This window comes from Hyla sarda, chromosome 1 (assembly GCF_029499605.1).
Source record: "Hyla sarda isolate aHylSar1 chromosome 1, aHylSar1.hap1, whole genome shotgun sequence".
Classification (NCBI taxonomy): domain Eukaryota; kingdom Metazoa; phylum Chordata; class Amphibia; order Anura; family Hylidae; genus Hyla; species Hyla sarda.
Genome location: NC_079189.1, coordinates 578,633,740 through 578,655,714, shown reverse-complemented (window position 1 = coordinate 578,655,714; position 21,975 = coordinate 578,633,740). Strand labels below are relative to the sequence as shown.

At 44.6% G+C, this 21,975-nt stretch overlaps 1 protein-coding gene and 1 long non-coding RNA gene across 4 annotated transcripts in view; one reads left to right on the top strand and one right to left on the bottom strand.

The window, feature by feature from the left end:
• RAB27B (RAB27B, member RAS oncogene family) overlaps positions 1 to 21,975 on the bottom strand; it is a 293,415-nt gene that overhangs the window by 217,986 nt on the left and 53,454 nt on the right. The window lies entirely within an intron of this gene.
• Positions 1,128 to 2,627, top strand: LOC130294731 (uncharacterized). The gene is made up of 3 exons (XR_008848610.1): positions 1,128 to 1,234; positions 1,545 to 1,602; positions 2,429 to 2,627. It is a non-coding gene; the product is annotated as an uncharacterized LOC130294731 (long non-coding RNA).

Genomic DNA, 21,975 nt, shown 5'->3' with positions numbered 1-21,975 from the left:
GCACCACCAGCATTCAAACGTGACCAAAACATCAGCCAAGAAGCATAGGGACTGAGAAGTGGTCTGTGGTCACCACCTGCAGAACCACTCCTTTATTGGGGTTGTTTTGCTAATTGCTTATAATTTCTACCTGTTGTCTGTTCCATTTGCACAACAGCATGTGAAATTGATTGTCAGTGTTGCTTCCTGAGTGGACAGTGTGATTTCACAGAAGCGTTTTTGACTTGGAGTTACATTGTATTGTTTAAGTGTTCCCTTTATTTTTTGGAGATATATACCCCTGCACCCCACCCATCTTATAACCTTACAAGCCTGGTAACTAACTGCACAGAGGCACATTCATAGTGTAGGGTCCGTCCCAATGAGGTCACCTTATCGTGGTGGGATGCAGGGCAGTGGAGTCGGTAGATAAATGTTCCGACTCTGCAGTTTTTTGTACTTCCGACTCCGACTCCTCTGTGTTAATATGCAAATGTATTTATAAACACTTACAGTTCAATTCAAGAAGCTGTTCCACCAAGTGCTTCTAAGCTCTTCTAGCAGAGAGAGGTAGTTGGGCAGAAGCTGCTGCCGTCTCCTTTTTGTGTGCTGATCTGCTGCTGAAGATAGGGCAGTGGGAGGATCCAGGAAGGGGCATTTATTATAAAACATGATTTCCCTAGTAGAATCCCATAGTCATGTTTAAAGTTTAAGCTAACAATCGGAGTTTACAAGTTTTTATAGCCTTAGCTGACTGGCAGCAGTTTTGCCATTGGTTTACAGCTTCAGTCTTGAACTATTGACCCTCCATTCCCTTCACTTATACAAGTGTCTCTAATCCTGCAAAAAACATATTTACTTAATCCCTTATCAGTGAGAGGCTAGGTTACCCATGGGTTCCCTGTAACAGCAGAACACAACACTATGGAAAGTATAAGTATTGCCGCTCCTAATTGTGCATTGCATGCCATATAGTGAAGCACATGAAAAGCATGCTTCTTCATGGTCACTTAACGTGTTCGTTTTGCGGTTACGTGACGCACTGCATGCATTGGTCTTTATTCTTACAGTTGAGAAGTCATTAATTATAACTTTTTGTGAATTGGGACATTTAAACTTGCTTTCTTTTAAATTCCAATCTAAATTTAGTAGTCGTCGTCGTCGGTGCATTGTTCGCCGACTCCGACTCCAGGTACCCAAAATTTTGTCCGACTCCGCAGCACTGGCGGGATGGTCCAAACTATTTGGCCAAATGGTGAGCAAAGCACCTCAATTTTTCATTGTAGCAATATAGCATTTAATGTTTTATCTGTATCTTTGCGCTAGCAGTGTGCTGCTGTATTCTCCTGCTTGTGTATATTTAGCCTAGCAGCGTGCACCTGTATCCGGGTTCATGCAATAGTTTGGTACCAGTATGTGCTGGCCAACTTATCCTTTTTTTTGTTATCTATCTATCTATCTATCTAGCTATCTAGCTATCTAGCCATCTTTCTTTTTTCTTGTATGTACAATTCAGGGGGAAATGGCACCCTCTTTAGCTGTGCACCCCTCCCCCCTTTTCACAGGTGGAGTTTTAAATGGATCCAGCATGTCACCCAGTCAGAGGCTATATGCCCAGCAGAGGTGAGTGGATAATTGAGTGTTAGGCTCAGAATTTGTGCTAGGGTCCCATCCTAAATGAGGCCACCTCCCCGTGGTGGATGGGGGACACGTTTTGATCAAAAAGTGCGCTAAGAGCCTCAATTTTTTTGACCAATGTGTGCTGCTGCAATTTTCTTTTTTTGTATACACTATATATATATCGTTAAAAATACAGTCCCTCCATATTTGTAGCACACCCTAAGCACATGAGAACCATATAATGCCCCAAAACAATAACAAACAATGCTAAACTACTAAGTTCATGCAGCACCTACATTATAGTATTGAGTCAAAACAAATAAAAATACACTAATATATAACACAAGTACACAACAAAACTATTCAACGGGAGGCATAAGTTTTGTTACTACAGGTTACCAAAATCGAAGAAATGTGCAATACATGCCTACAGAAAAACACTGTAAACATAACTTTACAGCAGTGTTTTCCAAACAGTGCGTCTCCAGGTGTTGCAAAGCTACAACTCTCAGCATGCTCGGACAGCCGGAGGCTGTCCGGGCATGCTGGGAGTTGTAGCTTTGCAACAGCCGGAGGCACACTGTTTGGAAAACACTGCTGTAAAGTGTGTTGTACATTGAGGAGTGGGGTGGTAGGATTACCTATATGTTAATTGCCCCTCAGCATTCACCTTGGTCCCCCATGCTATCCTCGAGCCCTGCTGCTACATACGAAGGAGTAATTTGCTCGTACACATCAGCAGCTCTGACCCAGATAATGCATCTATACCATGTGCTGTAACGTCACCCAGGCCTTATCTCCCTGGTGTATTCTTTATTTCCTCACCCAGAGCCTGAACACCCACCCTGCAGCTACCTAATGCAAACCAGAAGAGAGATGGAACCCCGATATGGACACTTGTGATAATGTTCTGAGAATCGCCCGTACAATCAGCTCACCAATCTACACGCGCCTAACTGAAAGAGCCTCGTGACTAGCAGTATCCTGTTCAGTGGAGATCACACAGATGAGATGTAGCTGAGCTGAATTTGTCATTTAACACCTTCTTTTTTATATTATAATAATAATAATAATAATAATAATAATACTAATGTTTTATTTTTAGCGCCATCAAATTCTTCAGCACTTTACAATTCTGAGGGTACAAATTAAAACAAGTATCAGACACTAGCAGAGTACCCGATGTTGCCTGGTCTCCCTAATAAAATATTGTGGGAAAGGAAAGGTAACAATGACACTATCATACTCACATCCCATCCTCATAACCTGTCGTCACATCCCGCCCTAATCCCCACATCCCGTCCTCATCCTCATCCTCACATCCCGTCCTCCTCCTCATCCTCACATCCCGTCCTCATCACCACATCCTCATATCCCTTCCTCACGCTCCTGTCCCTTCCTCACGCTCCTGCCCCTTCCTCACGCTCCTGCCCCTTCCTCACGCTCCTGCCCCTTCCTCACGCTCCTGCCCCTTCCTCACGCTCCTGCCCCTTCCTCACGCTCCTGCCCCTTCCTCACGCTCCTGCCCCTTCCTCACGCTCCTGCCCCTTCCTCACGCTCCTGCCCCTTCCTCACGCTCCTGCCCCTTTCTCACGCTCCTGCCCCTTTCTCATGCTCCTGCCCCTTTCTCATGCTCCTGCCCCTTTCTCATGCTCCTGCCCCTTTCTCATGCTCCTGCCCCTTTCTCATATCCCGTCCTCATACTCACATCCCATCCTCATATCCTTTCCTCATACTCACATAATGTCCTCATACTCACATCCCGTCCCCATATACCGTCCTCATACGCATATCCAGTCCTCATATCTCGACCTCATACTCCTATCCCTTCCTCGGGTGGGGCTGAGCTGTGATAAAGAGATCAAAAATAGAGGCCAAAAATAGAAAGAGGCACAGCTTGTGAAGTAAGGTACTGGAAGAACTATAGACCTGAATGGGAATTTAGGCAAATTAACCATCTTATATTTTTAGTTGACATAAGTTCATCAAAATATCTCCAGCTCCATACACACATTGAGTAATATATATTTTACACACTAAAATATACAAACAAGAGGAGTGAGGACCCTACCCACAAGGGGTGGTGTTAAGACAGAAGGCAGAAAGTGCTTTAGTAATACAAAGATTTGGCCAAGCCTTATAAATAGGGGAGATCACGTATAAAAAATAAAAAAAAATGTAAAAAAGCGGGCAATCCGGTCACCAGCCAATCTCTGAGTGTCTAAAGTGCATAGAGCGTAGGGAGGCATCGCTGATTGATAGTGGACGGACGTAGTGATAGTAGGGGAGACCAATTTGATAACATTATTTGCCTCTTTGAAGAGATGTGTCTTTGGGGAATGTTCAAAACTGTGAATATGGGGTATAAGTCTGAGGGTTCAGGGTATCGCATTCCAGAGAACTGGTGCAGCACAAGCAAAGTCCTGGAGACGGGAGTGAGAGGTTTGAATTATAGAAGATGTTAGTTTAAGATCATGAGTAGAGCGGAGAGAACGTGTAGGATGGTAGACAGAGATGAGAGAGGAGATGTAGGGAGGTGTAGAGAGCCGTGTATAATGGTAGACAGAGATGAGAGAGGAGATGTAGGGAGATGCAGAAAGCTGTGTAGGATGGTAGACAGAGATGAAAGAGGAGATGTAGGGAGGTGTAGAGAGCCGTGAATAATGGTAGACAGAGATGAGAGAGGAGATGTAGGGAGGTGTAGAGAGCCGTGTATAATGGTAGACAGAGATGAGAGAGGAGATGTAGGGAGGTGTAGAGAGCCGTGTAGGATGGTAGACAGAGATGAGAGAGGAGGTGTAGGGAGGTGAAGAGAGCCGTGTATAATGGTAGACAGAGATGAGAGAGGAGATGTAGGGAGGTGTAGAGAGCCGTGTATAATGGTAGACAGAGATGAGAGAGGAGATGTAGGGAGGTGAAGAGAGCCGTGTATAATGGTAGACAGAGATGAGAGAGGAGATGTAGGGAGGTGTAGAGAGCCGTGTAGGATGGTAGACAGAGATGAGAGAGGAGATGTAGGGAGGTGTAGAGAGCCGTGTATAATGGTAGACAGAGATGAGAGAGGAGATGTAGGGAGGTGAAGAGAGCCGTGTATAATGGTAGACAGAGATGAGAGAGGAGATGTAGGGAGGTGTAGAGAGCCGTGTAGGATGGTAGAGAGAGATGAGAGAGGAGATGTAGGGAGGTGCAGAAAGCTGTGTAGGATGGTAGACAGAGATGAGAGAGGAGATGTAGGGAGGTGTAGAGAGCCGTGTAGGATGGTAGACAGAGATGAGAGAGGAGATGTAGGGAGGTGTAGAGAGCAGTGTAGGATGGTAGACAGAGATGAGAGAGGAGATGTAGGGAGGTGCAGAGAGCCAGTGAAGCATGGTAGAGAGAGATGAGAGAGTAGATGTAGGGAGGTGTAGAGAGCCGTGTAGGATGGTAGAGAGAGATGAGAGAGGAGATGTAGGGAGGTGTAGAGAGCCGTGTAGGATGGTAGACAGAGATGAGAGAGGAGATGTAGGGAGGTGTAGAGAGCAGTGTAGGATGGTAGAGAGAGATGAGAGAGGAGATGGAGGGAGGTGTAGCACTGGGGAGAACTTGTGGTTGAGTGTGAGGATTTTGTACTCGATTCTGGACAGAATAAGTAACCAGTATAGTGACTGACACAGGGGGAGGCATTGGAGTAACGGCTGGAAAGGAAGAGGAATCTGGCTTCGGCATTGAGGATGGACTGGAGAGGGGAGAGATTAAAGAAGGGAAGGTCTATTAGTAAAGAGTTACAATAGTCAAGGCGGGAGTGAATAGTCAAAGCAATAATGAGAGTTGTTAGCGGTTTCAATAGTGAGAAACTTTGGAGATGTGTTTGAGGTGCAGGTGGCAAGAATGTGAAAGGGATTGAATAGAGGGAGTGAAGGACAGATCTGATTCTTGTATAACTCCAAGACAGCAAGATTGCTGCTGGAAATATGGTAATACCACACAGCAAGATTGCTGCTGGAAATATGGTAATACCACACACCGAGATGGACAAACCGAGAAGGACATGATGTTTAAAAAAAGCAGAGAGATAGTCACTGGTAATTTTGTAGGAGTGCAGGGGTGAAGTCAAAGTAGGAGGTATAGAGCAGGGGTGATGTCACAGTAGGAGGTATAGAGCAGGGCTGATGTCACAGTAGGAGGTATAGAGCAGGGCTGATGTCACAGTAGGAGGTATAGAGCAGAGGTGATGTCACAGTAGGAGGTATAGAGCAGGGGTGATGTCACAGTAGGAGGTATAGAGCAGGGGTGATGTCACAGTAGGAGGTATAGAGCAGGGGTGATGTCACAGTAGGAGGTATAGAGCAGGGGTGATGTCACAGTAGGAGGTATAGAGCAGGGGTGATGTCACAGTAGGAGGTATAGAGCAGGGGTGATGTCACAGTAGGAGTATAGAGCAGGGCTGATGTCACAGTAGGAGTATAGAGCAGGGGTGATGTCACAGTAGGAGGTAAAGAGCAGGTTTGATGTTACAGTAGGAGGTATAGAGCAGGGGTGATGTCACAGTAGGAGGTATAGTGCAGGTGTGATGTCACAGTAGGAGGTAAAGAGCAGGGGTGATGTCACAGTAGGAGGTATAGAGCAGGTGTGATGTTACAATAGGAGGTATAGAGCAGGGGTGATGTCACAGTAGGAGGTATAGAGCAGGGGTGATGTCACAGTAGGAGGTATAGAGCAGGGGTGATGTCACAGTAGGAGGTATAGAGCAGGGGTGATGTCTCAGTAGGAGGTATAGAGCAGGGGTGATGTCACAGTAGGAGGTATAGAGCAGGGGTGATGTCACAGTAGGAGGTATAGAGCAGGGGTGATGTCATGTAAAGAGATATAGAGCTGTGTGTCATCAGTGTAGAGATGGTACAGATACTCTGTCCAATAGGGGCTCTGTAAAGAGAAAAGAGGAGAGGACCCAAGACTAATCCCTGGGGAACCCAGAATGCAAGGGGAAGAGAAGGAGAAGAACTGGAGAATGAGAACCTGAAGGAGCGGTCAGAAAGGTAGGAAGAAAACCAGAAGAGAGGAGAGTCCTTTAGAGAACTTTAGCAAAAAATTATAGTGTGATGTAACGGACCTAGACTTGGCCTTCTTCTTGGTGCCCGTTACATCACTATGCTGCTCAACCTATCACCAGCTGAGATGGGACATCGCATGAGCTGAGCACAGTGTAATGTGACAGGAACCAAAAGCCAGAAGAAAACCGGGACTGCAGGACGGGAGACTGATTCCAGCACTTTAGGGAAGCTGTGGAAGATAAGTTAAAGTGTATTGTTTTTATTCCGGCAGCCCGGGCATGTAGGAGAAATAAAAATTTTCACTGGAGTTCCCCTTTAAGACCAATAGAACAGAGACTACTGAAGAGGAGCTGATGTCAAACACCACAGAGAGATACAGGAAAATCAAATAACAGAGAGAAATTGCCTTTAGATTTAGCCGTAAGGAGATCATTTGGTTAGCGCTGTTTCTATGGAGTGTAAGAAGCGGAAACCAGACTGTAAGGGGTTAAAGAGAGAGTTCTCTGAGGTAATGGATTAGGTGGGAATAGAGCAAGGGGTAATTCCAGGAGTATGGGACTGTAGTGGGGATTAGAAACGGTTTATACTCTCATAACTCCATACTATGTAGGGGAAAACACTGAGGTATCGCCAACAAGACAAACTCCATAATTGACATCGCTTTCATATAGATAAAGTGAAGTTTGGCAAAAGGGACTGGTAAAGCTGCATAAAGTGTTGCTTCTAAGTGTACATAGGCTGGAAGTACATAATATACTGAATAATGCACTCCCTGCTGTGAAGTAAATGGAAGCCGCTTAGAGGCTCAGCCACTTTATGTGGCACGACATCAAATGCGCCTAGAGCTTTTATACAGAATAATGGCTTATTTTTTATAATTATTATTATTATTATTATTATTAAACTTGAGTCAATTTCACCAAAATTATGTGTTCTGTCTTATTACTGTGTCCATTAAGAGAATTCTAGGATGATAAAGATTTCTGGATTTTGTTTTTAAAGAACATATACATTAAATATTGAAGAAAAAAACTAATATATAATTAAAGCCCAACTGTCATGAAATCTTGGTGCAATAACCTGCACATAGCCTTTGTACTGTGTACAGGTGGTGTGTATAGTAATGTTTTCACCTGATATTTGCAGGCTTTCATGACGCCAAAATATGCTTTTAATCAAAGCCACTGACTGTCGGATAGGCGTGGCGCGAGGTACGCGATTCCTGGTCGCCGGCACGCCCACCCCCATGCCTATCCTGTAGGTCAGTGCTGGGACCGCTGTGTGATTGACACACAGGTCCCAGCGCATGCGCCCTTCAGCTAATCTAACGCACGCGCTGCTGTGTGTCATCCAGCAAACGCTCGCTCCCCCAGTGAGCACTCACTCCTGCCGCAGTATTCCTCATCAGTGCGCCTGCGCAGAGCAGCGCAAAATCAGGTTAATTCTCGATACTAGGTGCAGAGAGGAAGCGCGCTCTCTGCACCTAGCACTGCGCAGGTGCACTGAGAAGGAAGACGGTGGCGGGAGCGAGCGCTTGCTGGATGACACACAGCGGCGCGCACGTTACATTAGCTGAAGGGCACATGTGCTGGGACCTGTGTGTCAATCACACAGCGGTCCCAGCGCTGACCTACGGGGTAGGCGTGGTGGCAGTGGGGCATTTTTTGGCGTCATGAAAGCCTGCAAATATCAGGTAAAAACATTGCTATATACACCACCTGCACACAGTACAAATGCTGTGTGCAGGTTATTGCACCAAGATTTCATGACAGTTGCGCTTTAAAAAAAATAAAGAACACACACACATATATAAATATATATATATATATATATTCCTTGCATCCTGCTATATCAAGTTCTCACATTTTAGGTACATATCTTAAGCTGCCCATACATTTTAGGTAGCTTTTGGTCAAACGTTCTTCCTGCTGATCTCCCACCCCCCCTAATGCACACTCAACTGAGTGCTCAAGAGTTCTCATTGGGGAGAGGGAAAAAGTGTGAATGTACCCTTAGGCCTCATTTATATCTCAGTCATAGAATTCCAATATAGGAACAGAACAATGGAAACCTTCAAGGTACATGTGAGTGACAGCATTTCTGTGAGATGCCTTATAGTGCCACCACGAAACAGAGCTTCAAGTAGAGAATATCCCCTGTTATACAACATGAAAAAGACAGATCTGAAGTGGACAGCATGGGAACAGAGGGGATCCATCATAGGGGGCAGAGCCGGAGGGTAGCAAGTGAGTTTGCGATGAACGGGAGGTCAGTTCAGCCAGTGGGAGGGGGCCTGTGGGGAAGTTTATATAAGGAGGGGGCGTAAGGTGAGGGGGTGCAGTGTGTGAGGAGAGCCCAGCAGGAGTAGAAGTTGCCTGCCCTTGTGTAGAAAGGGTTGGGGTAGCTGTCGCAGTGGCAGGAGCTAGAAGGGGACTTGGTGGCACTTGGAGAGTTGGTCGGTGAATGGGATGTGAGGCTGGGAGCGGTACCCAGCCTGGTGTGGTGAACCCCTGCGGGAGAGGCCCAGAAGGGGAAGTGGTCTCTGAAAGTGGTGCCCTGGGGTCAGGTGAGGGATGACCCAAAAGCAAAGTAGGAGACCCGAGGAAGGAATATGGATGCCTCCCAGACCCCCTCTGGCTAGGTGCTGACAATAAGGATTTGCACTATTTTGCACTTTAAATGCTATTAAAGTAGTTTTTTGTTATTTAATAAAGTGTCCGCTGTGGCTTTTTCCACTAAGTCCGTAATAAGTGTGTTTTATGAAGGGGAAGGGTAGTTGGGTCCAGCGGATGTTGATAATCCCCTAGTCATGTAACATGCAATGATATACAGTTTTTTTTTTTTGTTTTTTTTTATGGTTTCCCAATTTTCTAAGAAAAAATATAAAACTCAGTATGTCTAGGCATAGACCTGGGCCTTGTTGCCCAGTTAAAGATCCAGAGCTAGTTCCCAAGGTGAATGGAGCTGCCTATGTGACTTCCGAAAATTAGCAATTCAGCACATGGTAATGGTCAGAAGTCCCATAAAGAATGTAATGCAGGGAATGGGAGGACTACAGTACACAAAAAGATTATTAGAATTAGGGTTATTTAGTTTAGAAAAAAAGAAGGCTTAGGGGCGACCTAATAACTATGTATAAATATATCAGGGGGCAGTACAGAGATCTCTTCCATGACCTATTTATACCCAGGACTGTATCTATAACAAGGAGGCATTCTCTACGTCTAGAGGAAAGAAGGTTTCTACACCAGCACAGATGGGGGTTCTTTACTGTAAGAGCAGTGAGACTATGGAACTCTCTGCCAGAGGAAGTGGTCATGGTGAACACAATAAAATAGTGCAAAAGGGGTCTGGACAGGTTTCTGGAGAGTAATAACATTACAGGTTATGGATAATAAATCTATACGGACAGAATGTGGATCCAGGGAGTTATTCTGATTGCAATATTTGGAGTCGGGAAGGAATTTTTTTCCCTAGTATAGGGCAATTGGCATCAGCCTCATAAGGATTTTTTGCCTTCTTCTGGATCAACACAGGGGGGACAAAATAAGGTTATAGGTTGAACTTGATGGACTCTGGTCTTTTTCTCAACTTTAAGAATTATGTAACTATGTAAAGAATGAACAGGGCAGTGGTTGAGCATGTGCGCAGTCACTCCATTTACCCGATACGTTTTACTTACAGAATAACCTATTAAAATGGTAAATTCAGCTCTGCTACATCTTTACATAAAAAAAGCAACAAAACACTAAGTAAGCCTTTTTTGCACAATGTTTTGTATGCACTTACTTTAGGTCTATGTTAATCCCGGCACCTTCTCTTATCACAGTAACCGCATACTAAAACACGTACATAACATTTTGCTTCAGGCCATTATGGCGGAGCTAATTATATGTTCAAAGAACCCGAATACTATATATCCACCTCCAGGGAGTGTATATTACCATCCACGCTGTCAATATAGCTGTTCCTGAGGCAACAAACCTATGATTTAATTTTTTTATTTAACTTTGTTTTTGTTATATTTTTGTAGCCTTCCACCTTTAAGTCTACATCGTTTTTTTTATGATTCGATTACTTTCTTCTTGGCTCGGTGCTTGAGAAAACAAATGATGTTAAGCGAGAACAAACAGCGCGGCGCCCCTCACACTTTGCTGGTAGCACCTACATAATTTATATTTGCATTTGGGCATGATAAATGAGCACTTCTGCAAGCGCCTTATAAAATATTAAACGTGTACATTTAAAATCTTATCAGTTTTTAAAGGCATTCGACATTAGCAATGTGTAAATAACCGTGCTGAAGAGGGGGAAAATTAATTACCGATGGAAAAGCGCAGGGATGCCATAGTGGGGTGGTGACACACTTAGGAGCTAAAGGTTGTGCATGCTGGGATGTGCCAGATATGTTCAATCAGTAGTAGAAAATTTAACTGGGTATAAGATTTTGAGGGAGGGTCACAATATAGAATGACGCAGAGGTGTAAACCTGCCCGTAAGTACTGGTGATGACCTTCTAATGGCTGCCAAAGAGTGAGTTCAGCGTTAGCAAATGGGTCAACAAGGGGCTCCATACTGCCATCACAAAGCACCATCATAAACCTTGTAAAATGTATGATCTACTGTGTATAAACAGCAATTGTTGAATACCCTCTCATAAACAGTTTACTCCTAGAGTATGAGCCCAATGTGAAGCACATTAGACCAGTACAGATTTTTTAACCATTGAATGTTAAGAATGTTTCTATTCACAGTGCACAAAAATCTTGGAACAAAAGTATAGAAGCAAAGTTGTTAAAATCTTTAAGGATTTATGATAAAAGGATTTCTCTGGGGGTAATTAAAAAAAAAATTCTATAAGGCTGGGGGTGGTGTAAAAATAAAAAAGTACTAATGCTTACCTACCCTGATCACCTGCAGCTGCTGTTCCGACAGATTCCGGTCCCCACTGGTCTCCGTCAATCACCGGCTACAGTGATATCTGCCTCAGCGAGTGGTGTGGGCATCCCTCCCGAGACAACTTAGCCTCTAAAGGTGAACGGCCAGAGCGCTCTGAGGTAATAGGCGGGCCCCATTCTGGAGATCGTGGGAGGAAGGGGGTCTCAGCAGTTGCCCCCTCCCACGATCAGATAATCACATGACTGACAAGGCAAGTAAATAGCAAAGTGTCTCATAATTACATAAGGAGCAATATATATATTAAAAGTTTACTTTGATGACAGGTACTCATAAAATGTTTTTTGAATCTGACATTTAAAATGTTGTACATCTTGGCAAAATATTAAAGGAAAACTGTCACATGTTTGCTCACGCACTAACTACAGGTGCTGATGGATAGTGCGGGAGACGCTGATTTCTATGATCCCTACCTTGGCTCTGCAGCTCTCCCTCTCTTCGCCGCTCCTAACTGGTCTTCATGGCGAATGCGCCGCTTACTGGCATGCGCAGTGAAGTCCAGTTAGGAGAGGCGATGAGATTGAGAGCTGGAGGGAGGGGGGATGAATATTCATAAGCGGGCGGCGCTGCGGACAGGCAACGCTGACGTCAGTGCAAGTTAAGCAACAGAAACCCTGCCCGTGCCAGTTAAAGCCAGATTTCCAGGTATTTAAAACTAAGATTGCGGGTGAATTGCTGGGTGGATCCAGCCAAGGTAGGAATCAGCATCTCCCGCACTATCCATCAGTACCTGTGGTTAGTGCGAGAGCAAACATGTGATAGTTTTCCTTTAATATTACTAAAATACTTTATAAAATATATACTTTTTCTTTTTATAGAAACTATGGCTTATAAAATCATAGCTTTGCCCAAGCTGAAACACAGGCATGGATAAAATCCAGTAAGTGAGGGTGGGCTAGCATCTATCAGACAGCCCAGAGGAAGAGTACTATCACATGAGAGAGCACAGAGGAGTCCTATCAGACAGGAGAGAACACAGAGGAGTCCTATCAGACAGGAGAGAGCACAGAGGAGTCCTATCAGACAGGAGAGAGCACAGAGGAGTCCTATCAGACAGGAGAGAGCACAGAGGAGTCCTATCAGGCAGGAGAGAGCACAGAGGAGTCCTATCAGACAGGAGAGAGCACAGAGGAGTACTATCAGACAGGAGAGAGCACAGAGTAGTGCTGGGCGGTATACCGGTTCATACCAAATACAATTTTTTTCTCCTGCACAATATGAATTTTTCCCATACCGCAATATCGGTTGCCCCCCACCCCCTTTGAATTAATGAATTAAAGGCCGCAGCGCGCTGTCCCCAACTAATCATGTGTCACCTGTGGGCGCTGTTCTGCTTCTCTCCCCCCCTCCTCCCTGGTTTATCAGCCCAGCGCCGCGGTGTCCCCCACATCGGGCAACTAATCATATGTCACCCGCGAGCGCTTCTCTCTCCCCCCCAATAATTATCAGCCGCTGCACTGTACTATACTTTCCTGAGCCCGGGCTTCAGAAATAAACAAAAATAACTTTAACTCATCTTCTTCCTACGTTCCCCCGTTTCTCCGGAACCAGCCTCACGGTCCTCTTGCTGCTTCCTGGGGATGGGAAAGTCACAGAGCCGTCAGCATATCACCGGTCGCAGCGATGTCCCGCCTCGGCCGGTGATAGGCTGAGCGCACTGTCATGTAAGAAGCTGGCCGGCTCCTTACATGACAGTGCGCTCAGCCTATCACCAGCTGAGGTGGGACAGGGCTGCGTCCGGTGATAGGCTGACGGCTCTGTGACATTCCCATCCCCAGGAAGCAGCAAGAGCAGCGGAGGGACAGTGAGGCTGGTTCCGGAGCAACAGGGGAACGTAGAAAGAAGGTGAGTTAAAGTTTTTTTTTTTTTTTAAATATTTGCAGCCCGGGCACAGGAATACAGAGTACAGTACAGCGCAGCAGCTGATAATTATTTGGCAGCGCTATCGGGTGACATATGATTAGTCCCAGGATGTGGGGGACAGCGCAGCACTGGGCTGATAAACTGGGGGTGGGGAAGCTGCACCCATCACATGATGATGGGGGGGGGGGGGGTAAATACTGTGGAACCGCCATAATACCGCCCAGCTCTAGCACAGAGGAGTGCTATCAGATAGGAGAAGGAGAGAGCACAGAGGAGTCCTATCAGACAGGAGAGAGCACAGAGGAGTCCTATCAGACAGGAGAGAGCACAGAGGAGTACTATCAGAAAGGAGAAAGCACAGAGGAGTACTATCGGACAGGAGAAAGCACAGAGAAGTATTATCAGACAGGAGAGAGTACAGAGGAGTACTATCAGACAGGAGAGAGCACAGAGGAGTGCTATGAGACAGAAGAGAGCACAGAGGAGTGCTATCAGAAAGGAGATAGCACAGAGGAGTGCGAGCCCACCCTCACTTACTGGACTTTGTCCATGCCTGTGCTTCTGTGGTAGCCATGGGGGTGTTTGGAGAAATACCTTATCATTTTGTGACACCAGGGCACTGTGATGTCCCAGTACAGGACATGGTCCTGTACTACCCTTAGGCCCTGTCAGGTTGAGTCCCTCAGTGACCTGGGGGCTCCACTACAAGGTCTCCGCCTGTTGTTTTTATAAAGGTGTGTGTGTCACATTAATGCCTACACAGAATCCCTATGTATAGGTAGTATAGAGGACCTGTGGGAGGTCTCAAGAACCTGTGTAAATCTGTCACATGTTATGTTACACAGTCACATGTTCTGCCAGAGAGCACCAGCTTAACCTATGACCCGCAGCTTGACCAATGGGCTTTAGTCCAGCCCCCCACTATATAAAGAGGTGGCCATTACAATTTCTCTCAGATTCCATCTGCTACTGAGCACAGCAACCACCAGAGATCTCAGTGCAAGTGATCAGCATCTGGAAGACCCCAAAAGCTACAGTCATTCCAGTAAGTCTCAAGTCTATGTCTGCTGTCACTGAAACTAGTCAAGTCCTACACATAGTCGTCACGTCTAATTTCAAGTCAAGTTAACTACAAGTATATTGGTCAAGCAAGCTGCGAGGTCCTCTGGATCCTGGCCACCTCTCTGGGAATTCTGGCCTTAGCTGTGAAGATAATTACACCTGTCTTCTACTTAGTAAAGCATCCGTTTGACCATAACTGGTTGTGGACTCTCATTTCACTTCTAGCAATTGGGGTAGCGGAGAATCTGGGCGTGTGGTGTGCCGGAACCCGAAAATCACACTGGCGTCACGAACACTAGAGGTTAATACCATCTGATTCCACCACTCACACCGCTACACCTGTGTCCCACCATTTTACCCGGTGGTCCACCACAGCACCATTATCCTGTACAGGGTCCAAGGTTGGAGACAGCTTCTCCTGGGCCAGACACGGGGAGGAAATGAACACACAGATGTCATGTTATGGATAACTGTCTTTACTGAGATGGGTGCACATAGTATTGCACATTACAGATGGTTATACAGCTTGAATGAATTTGATCTGGACCTTCCCTTGAGGCTTCCACACGCAACACACCTGAACCACACTGTTGCTCAGACTTAGCACTAGGCTGAACTGAAGTTGAACTGGGGCAACTCCTCCCCCACTACACTATAAAGGGTGAGAATTTAGGGGTTCCCATTGGCAGGCAGGATCACATGGGGCTTACACTGCTCTCTCAACATCTTAAGGACGTTTTTTCCTCGTCACTTTTTTCAGTTTTCCACCTACAGACCTATATGAGGGCTTGTTTTATGCGCTACTAATTTTACTTTGTAATGACATCAGTCATTTTACCAAAAAATCTACGGTGAAACCAAAAGAAAATTATTTGTGGGACAAAATTGAGAAAAAAAAGAAAAAAACGCCATTTTGTAATTTTTGGGGGTTTCCGTTTCTAAGCAGTGCACTTTTCGGTACAAATGACACCTTATATTTATTCTGTAGATCCATAAGATCAAAATTATACCCAACTTATATAGGTTTGATTTTGTTTTACTACTGTTAAAAAATTATAATTTTGCACGAAAATTAGTACATTTAAAAAGTCCTCTTCTGACCCCTATAATTTTTACATTTTTCCGCATACAGGGCATTATGATGGCTCATCTTTTGCCCCGTGATCTTACGTTTTTATTGGTACCATTTTTGTTTTGATGGGACTTTTTGATAATTTTTTTACAAATTTTTTTAGGGTATACAAAGTGACCAAAAATACGTAATTTTGGAATTTCTTTACGTGTACCCCACTGACCATGCGGTTTAATTAATATAATATTTTTATAGTTCGGACATTTACGCGCATGGCGATACCACATGTTTATATTTATTTTTGTTTACATTTTTTTTTATGGGAAAAGGGGGGTGAGTCAAACTTTTATTATGGGAAGTGTTAAATCACTTTTGAGCATGTATCAGTGTTGATCAGTGTTATCGGCGCTCTGCTGCTCCAGTCTGGATCTCAGGCATGGAGCAATAGAGCGACGATCAGACGCCGAGGAGCAATAGAGCGACGATCGGACGCAGAGGAGGAAGGTAGGGACCCTACTCGCATCCCAATCCGCATCCTGAGCTGCTGGGAAGCATCTTTTTTTTTCTTTTTAGATGCGGCGATTAGCCACGGGTCAGCTCGTGACCCAGTGTCATAGCAGGGGAGCGGGCGTAGGACGTACAGGTACGTTCTGCATCCTGGAGAGGTTAAGCATACAGTAACACATGAATAACATATATACAAATAACAATATAATTAATTAGAAAAATATGTTACTTTTCAATAAAGAGCAAACATAATTGGTATCATAGTAAGTCATTAGTGGGCCCAATTGTGCTGCAAAGCTGCCCGAAGAAGTCCGAAGCCACAGGACAGCTTGGACAAAGCCATGATTTTATAAGCCATGATTTCTATAAAAATGAAATAAAATTTTCTTATGAAGTATATTAGAAAGGTTAATGTTTTGCCAAGATGTAGAACAAGTAAAAAAAAAAAAAGTTTTTGAATCTGACAGTGCCCATTTAAAAAAAGGTAAGAGGGAACAAAAGGAAAAATGCAAAAATGAAATATTGATCTTGCACCCTGTTCCAAATTATTATGCAAATTCTATTTTAAGTGTCACAAAGATTAAATATTTAGTTTTTCAGTTTAACTCATGGATGGCATTGTTTCACAGGACTCTTTTAATCACTGAAAACAATCTCGGACACCTGTGATAATTAGGTTGCCAGGTGAAAACTACTAAAGGTGGGTGTACTACATTATTAAGCAGACACCATTTTCAAGCAATATGGGGAAGATAAAGGATCTCTCTTCTGCCGAAAAGAGTGAAGCAGTTCAATGCCTTGGACGAGGTATGAAAACATTAGATATTGCACGAAAACTTAAGCGTGATCATCGCACTATTAAGAGATTTGTGGCTGATTCAGGTCACAGACAAGTTTGTGCAGATAAAGGCACATTGAGGAAGATTTCTGCCAGATCCGTACATCGGATCAAGAGAGCAGCTGCTAAAATACCATTACATAGCAGCAAACAGATATTTGAAGCTGCTGGTGCCTCTGGAGTCCCACGGACATCAAGGTGTAGAGTCCTCCAGAGTCTTGCAACTGTGCATAAACCTCCTATTCGGCCACCACTAACCAATGCTCACAAAAAGAAACTGCTGCATTGGGCAGAAAAATACATGAAGACTAATTTTCAAACAGTCCTGTTCACTGATGAGTGTCGTGCAACCGTGGATGGTCCAGATGGATGGAATACTGGGTGGTTGGTGGACGGCCACCCAGTTTCAACAAGGCTGCAACGTCAGCAAGGTGGTGGGGATGTTTTGGTTCGGAATCATGGGAAGAGAGCTGGTCGGCCCCAAAGGTGTAAAGATGAACTCGCAAAGTATGTGGAGTTTCTGACTGACCACTTTCTTCCCTGGTACAGAAGGAAGAACTATACTTTCCATAATAAAATCAACTTCATGCATGGTAATGCAACATCTCATGCTGCAAAGAATACCTCTGCATAAATGGCTGCTATGGGGATAAAAGGAGAGAAAGTCATGGTGTGGCTTCCATCCTCCCCTGACCTCAATCCTATTGAGAACCTTAGGAGCATCCTCAAGCAAAAAGATGTGTGAGGGTGGGAGGCAGTTTACATCCAAACAGCAGCTCTGGGAGGCTATTCTGTCATCTTGCAAACAAATTCAAGCAGAAACTGTCCAAAAACTCACAAGTTCAATGGATCCAAGACTTGTTAAGCTGCTAAAAATTAGGGGTCCTATGTTAAAATGTAACGTGACCTGTTAAAATGTTTAAAAAGTTAACATGTTGTTAAAAGTTTGATTATAATAGCTTTTGATTTCAGTAAATGCTGCAAACACAACAAATGACAATTTTCAGTTCTTTACAACCTATAAAGGGTTTTGAAACTTATTGTGTGTAATAATTTGGTACAGTACATTGTAAGTTTTTATGTTTAAAAGAAATCCTGTTATCATTAGGAGGTTTGTTCAATAACATTTGAATTGTACTCCTAATAGTTTATAACATGACAATTGTGCTGACTTTTTTACATCAATTATTTAGGTAAATGAGAAAAATATCATTTGCATAATAATTTGGAACAGGTAACAACATACTTGTTAAACAACATCACAGAAAAAAAAAGTAATACTTATATATGTTACTCCCTAGATCATGCAGAAGCTTTTTTATGTGTCTAGCTTCTGTGGTTGGCTCACAAATTCCTCTGTTCTGCTGCTCACTCATTCTCACATCCAATTCTCAGGAAGGGGCGTGTCGGAGGCATGCACTGATTCCCCGCCCTCATTCACCATACATTCACTTCCTACCTGAGTCTGCTGTGCTGTGTTGGGTCTCTTCAGTCTAAAAGGATACTTAAAGGGGTACTCTGCCCCTACACATCTTATCCCCTATCCAATCTTGGCTGCGGCACCCCGCTGTCATCACTGCACAGAGCAAACTCGCTTTGTGCGTAATGACGGGCGATACAGGAGCGGAGCATCATGACGTCACAGCCCGCCCCCTTTATGCAAGTTTATGGGAGGAGGCGTGACAGCCACCAGTAGACTTTTACTGAGGAGGCGGGCTAAGACATCACGAGGGGTGGGGCTGTGATGTCAAGATACTCCACCCTCTGTATCGCCCCGTCATTACGCACAGAGCAAACTTGACATGACAGCGGGGTGCCGCAGCCGAGATCCCGGGGGTCCCCAGCTTTGGGACCCCCACGATCAGACATCTTATGTCTTATAGGGGATAAGATGTTTAGGGGCGGAGTACCCCTTTAAGGAAAGAAAACTAGCATAACTGTGCTCTACCGTATGTCAAAGGCAGACATAGCGTTCGGACCCATTAAAACAACCTCTCCCACCCCGGATAGCTGAGCTTTCTGTACATTTGTGTAACTTCTCCAATGGCCCTGTCTCAAGACATCAGAAACTGTTCAGCATGATAAAAACGCAATAACAGAGGTCATCTGACGCCACCTCAAAGAGTTACACAGATTGAGCTCTGCTACATCTGCAGTCTCTAAACGCAGCCGCCCGAGCCTTAACAACCCCCTCTGTGCAAACCTTTGCTGTGCGTCTGTGTAAAATGTTAACTTGCCGCTTTTACTTGACAATGATCTACAGCGCAGAGAACCAAGTCTGACAATGTTTTTCATATTAACACGGCCCGGGTTTTGTCTGCTGCTCTGGGGACCGTCTTGTTCTAGTAAGAATCTGACAATGGAGCCGTGATTGGTGTCTGGAATTATAACATAGAGCAGAAAAAAATCATTGCTTCCAAGTCCAGGGAAATAGATGATGTTCTTTCTTCAATCGGGGGAATGATTTACATTTTCATTGAAGGAGCCGCAGACAGATAAATCGCTTTCCGCTTCTTCACTATTTTTCAAATATCTACATAACTGTAGAACATTATTCATAGCTTAGAACCTTATAGGGCCAAACGTATTCACAGCTACCTTCTTATTACTGAGTTCAGGTGTTTCTGCCACACCTATTGCAAATGGAAGCATAAAAGCAAGCACACAGCCATGTGATCTCCATAGACACATATTGGTACTAGCTTGGCTCAGCCTCACAGATGGTACTGTCATAGGAGGCCACCATTGCCAGAAGTCAGTTGGTGAAATATCTGCATCTAGAAGTAACCACAGCTCAGCCATGGAGTGTTAGATTATGTAATGTCTCTGGACGGGACCTCAGCACTAAAACGGTTATCTTTAAGTAATGGGTTTCCATGGTGGAGTCGAAGATCACTGTGCTCAATGCCAGGCGTCACCTGGCATGGTGTAAAGCACATGATCACAGGATCTGCGGCAACAATAACATGTTCCCTGTATTGATGAATCTTTTTACTATTTAAGAGTCTGATAGATTTTGCCAGGGGCATAACTATAGGGGGTGCAAAGGTAGCAGTCGCACCGGGGCCTTGGTGCTTAAGTGGGCCCCAAGGCACATCTGCCACATTGGAGACCAGTATTATAATAGGCACATAGGGTCCTGTTGCAGATTTTGCATCAGGGCCCAAAAGCTACAAGTTACGCCTCTGGATTTGGCAGATGCCCTGAGAATGCTTCTCACCAGAATGCAGCAAGTCATTTACACTTAAAGGGGTACTCCACTGGCCAGCGTTCGGAAGTAAATGTTTCGGACGATGGCCAGTGGAGTGCCCCTTTAAGGATTTGGCCCCTATGTCCAATGTGGAGAAATGCTATTCCTTTCTCTAGAGATGATCAGGAGCAAGAGCGCGATCATTGGATACAGCGCCCTTATATGGCAAGGGGGCAGGCTCATAGCTTATTTTGTGGTGTCCCGGTACCGTATTGCATACCGTACCGAGTATGGTGGTCCCCAAAGTCAGAGTAACTACGCTCAGGTAGGGTCCCTCAGGTGGGACAGCCCCTAGTCGCCTCTCTTCTACTCTAATTTCATAATGTTTATATATATATATATATATATATATATATATATATATATACACATATACACATATACATATTTAATAATACTGTATATTTAATATAATATATAGTATACTTACCTTGTTAGCGTCGCAGGACCTTCGATCATTTGACTGTGTTAAATCCTCTATGGTATGTTAGAGGACCTTTGGAGGTCCTTGGGTCACATGCTACCCATAATTCTGTGTGAAGGTGATTGACAGCAGTATTGAACCAATCAGCTCTAGTCCAGCCCCTGCCCATATAAGGGAGCTGTAGCCAATTATCGCTCTCTTGGGTTGCTGCTCTCGTGGATGCCGGACTAGAAGGACAGATCTGCGCAACATTCAAAGACACGCTAGGCCAGAAAACCTACCGGCCTCAGCATAACCTAAACCGTGAGTTCTAAACTAATCCCCGCTAAAGCTAGCGTGACTACTGGACCGCAACTAATTCCTCTAAATCCAGTGGAACAGCGCATATCAGTCTAAGGACTCAAAATTGCTTAAGGTCCCAACTACTGTAAATCTCCAAGAGAATTTGCATGTATAGAGACTGTTCCTGTTATGAAGCTTGCATAAAATCTTCAGTAAAAGTTCCAGCTGTTTTCAGCAAACTCTCCGGTTGTGGACATTCAATTATTCTACACCTACCTATCGCTCTTGGGAAGGGTGGCAGTAGGGCAAGCATTACAGAGGAGCCCTCACCCTGGCATCACGAATAGCAAGGGTTAACCAGACACCCTTTAGTAACCGCACAGCTACACTCCCTACACACAACTCCCCCAGGCTATCACAATTGGTTCCACCAACTGTAAGTCCTTTCACAAAGCATTGTGGTACATCATGTGACCCACTCACGTGGCCTGGAAGGTCCTTAAGCTTAACCTAACAGTAGGCTTAGTAGTCATGTGACCTAAGGTCCTGGAAGTACTATACATATCTATGAATTATATACAATTATACACACCAAACATATAAGAAAGAAGAGGTGACAAGGGGTTATCCCACTAGGAGGATCCTACCGGTGCGCAGGAACTCTGACTTTGGGGACTTAGCACACAAGGTACGGTACCGGGACACCCCACTAACAGTGATATATGTCATGTGATCAAAGCGGTTAGCGAACTACAAGTTGCCGCATGTTCTTACTGCCGTCAGTATTCTATCCCTGCTCTATATTACTACTTGGTAGGATTTATCTTCCTTTTGCAATTATTTCCCAAATCACTTTGCACACAGTATAGTCGCATGTTGCTAGGAGATGGCAGCTGGTAATATAACGGAGACTTCCCGTCTGCTCCGCTGTAACATTTCCTTATTCTCTATTAATACCAAAGATCAGGTGAACAATATTTGATTAGAAATATCTAGCAGGAGCACAACGCGGCTGAATGCGACATGACTGCAGAGCGAAGAGATACTCCAAGAGGAGTTAAAGGAGCGCTTAAAGGGGTACTGCACTGGAAA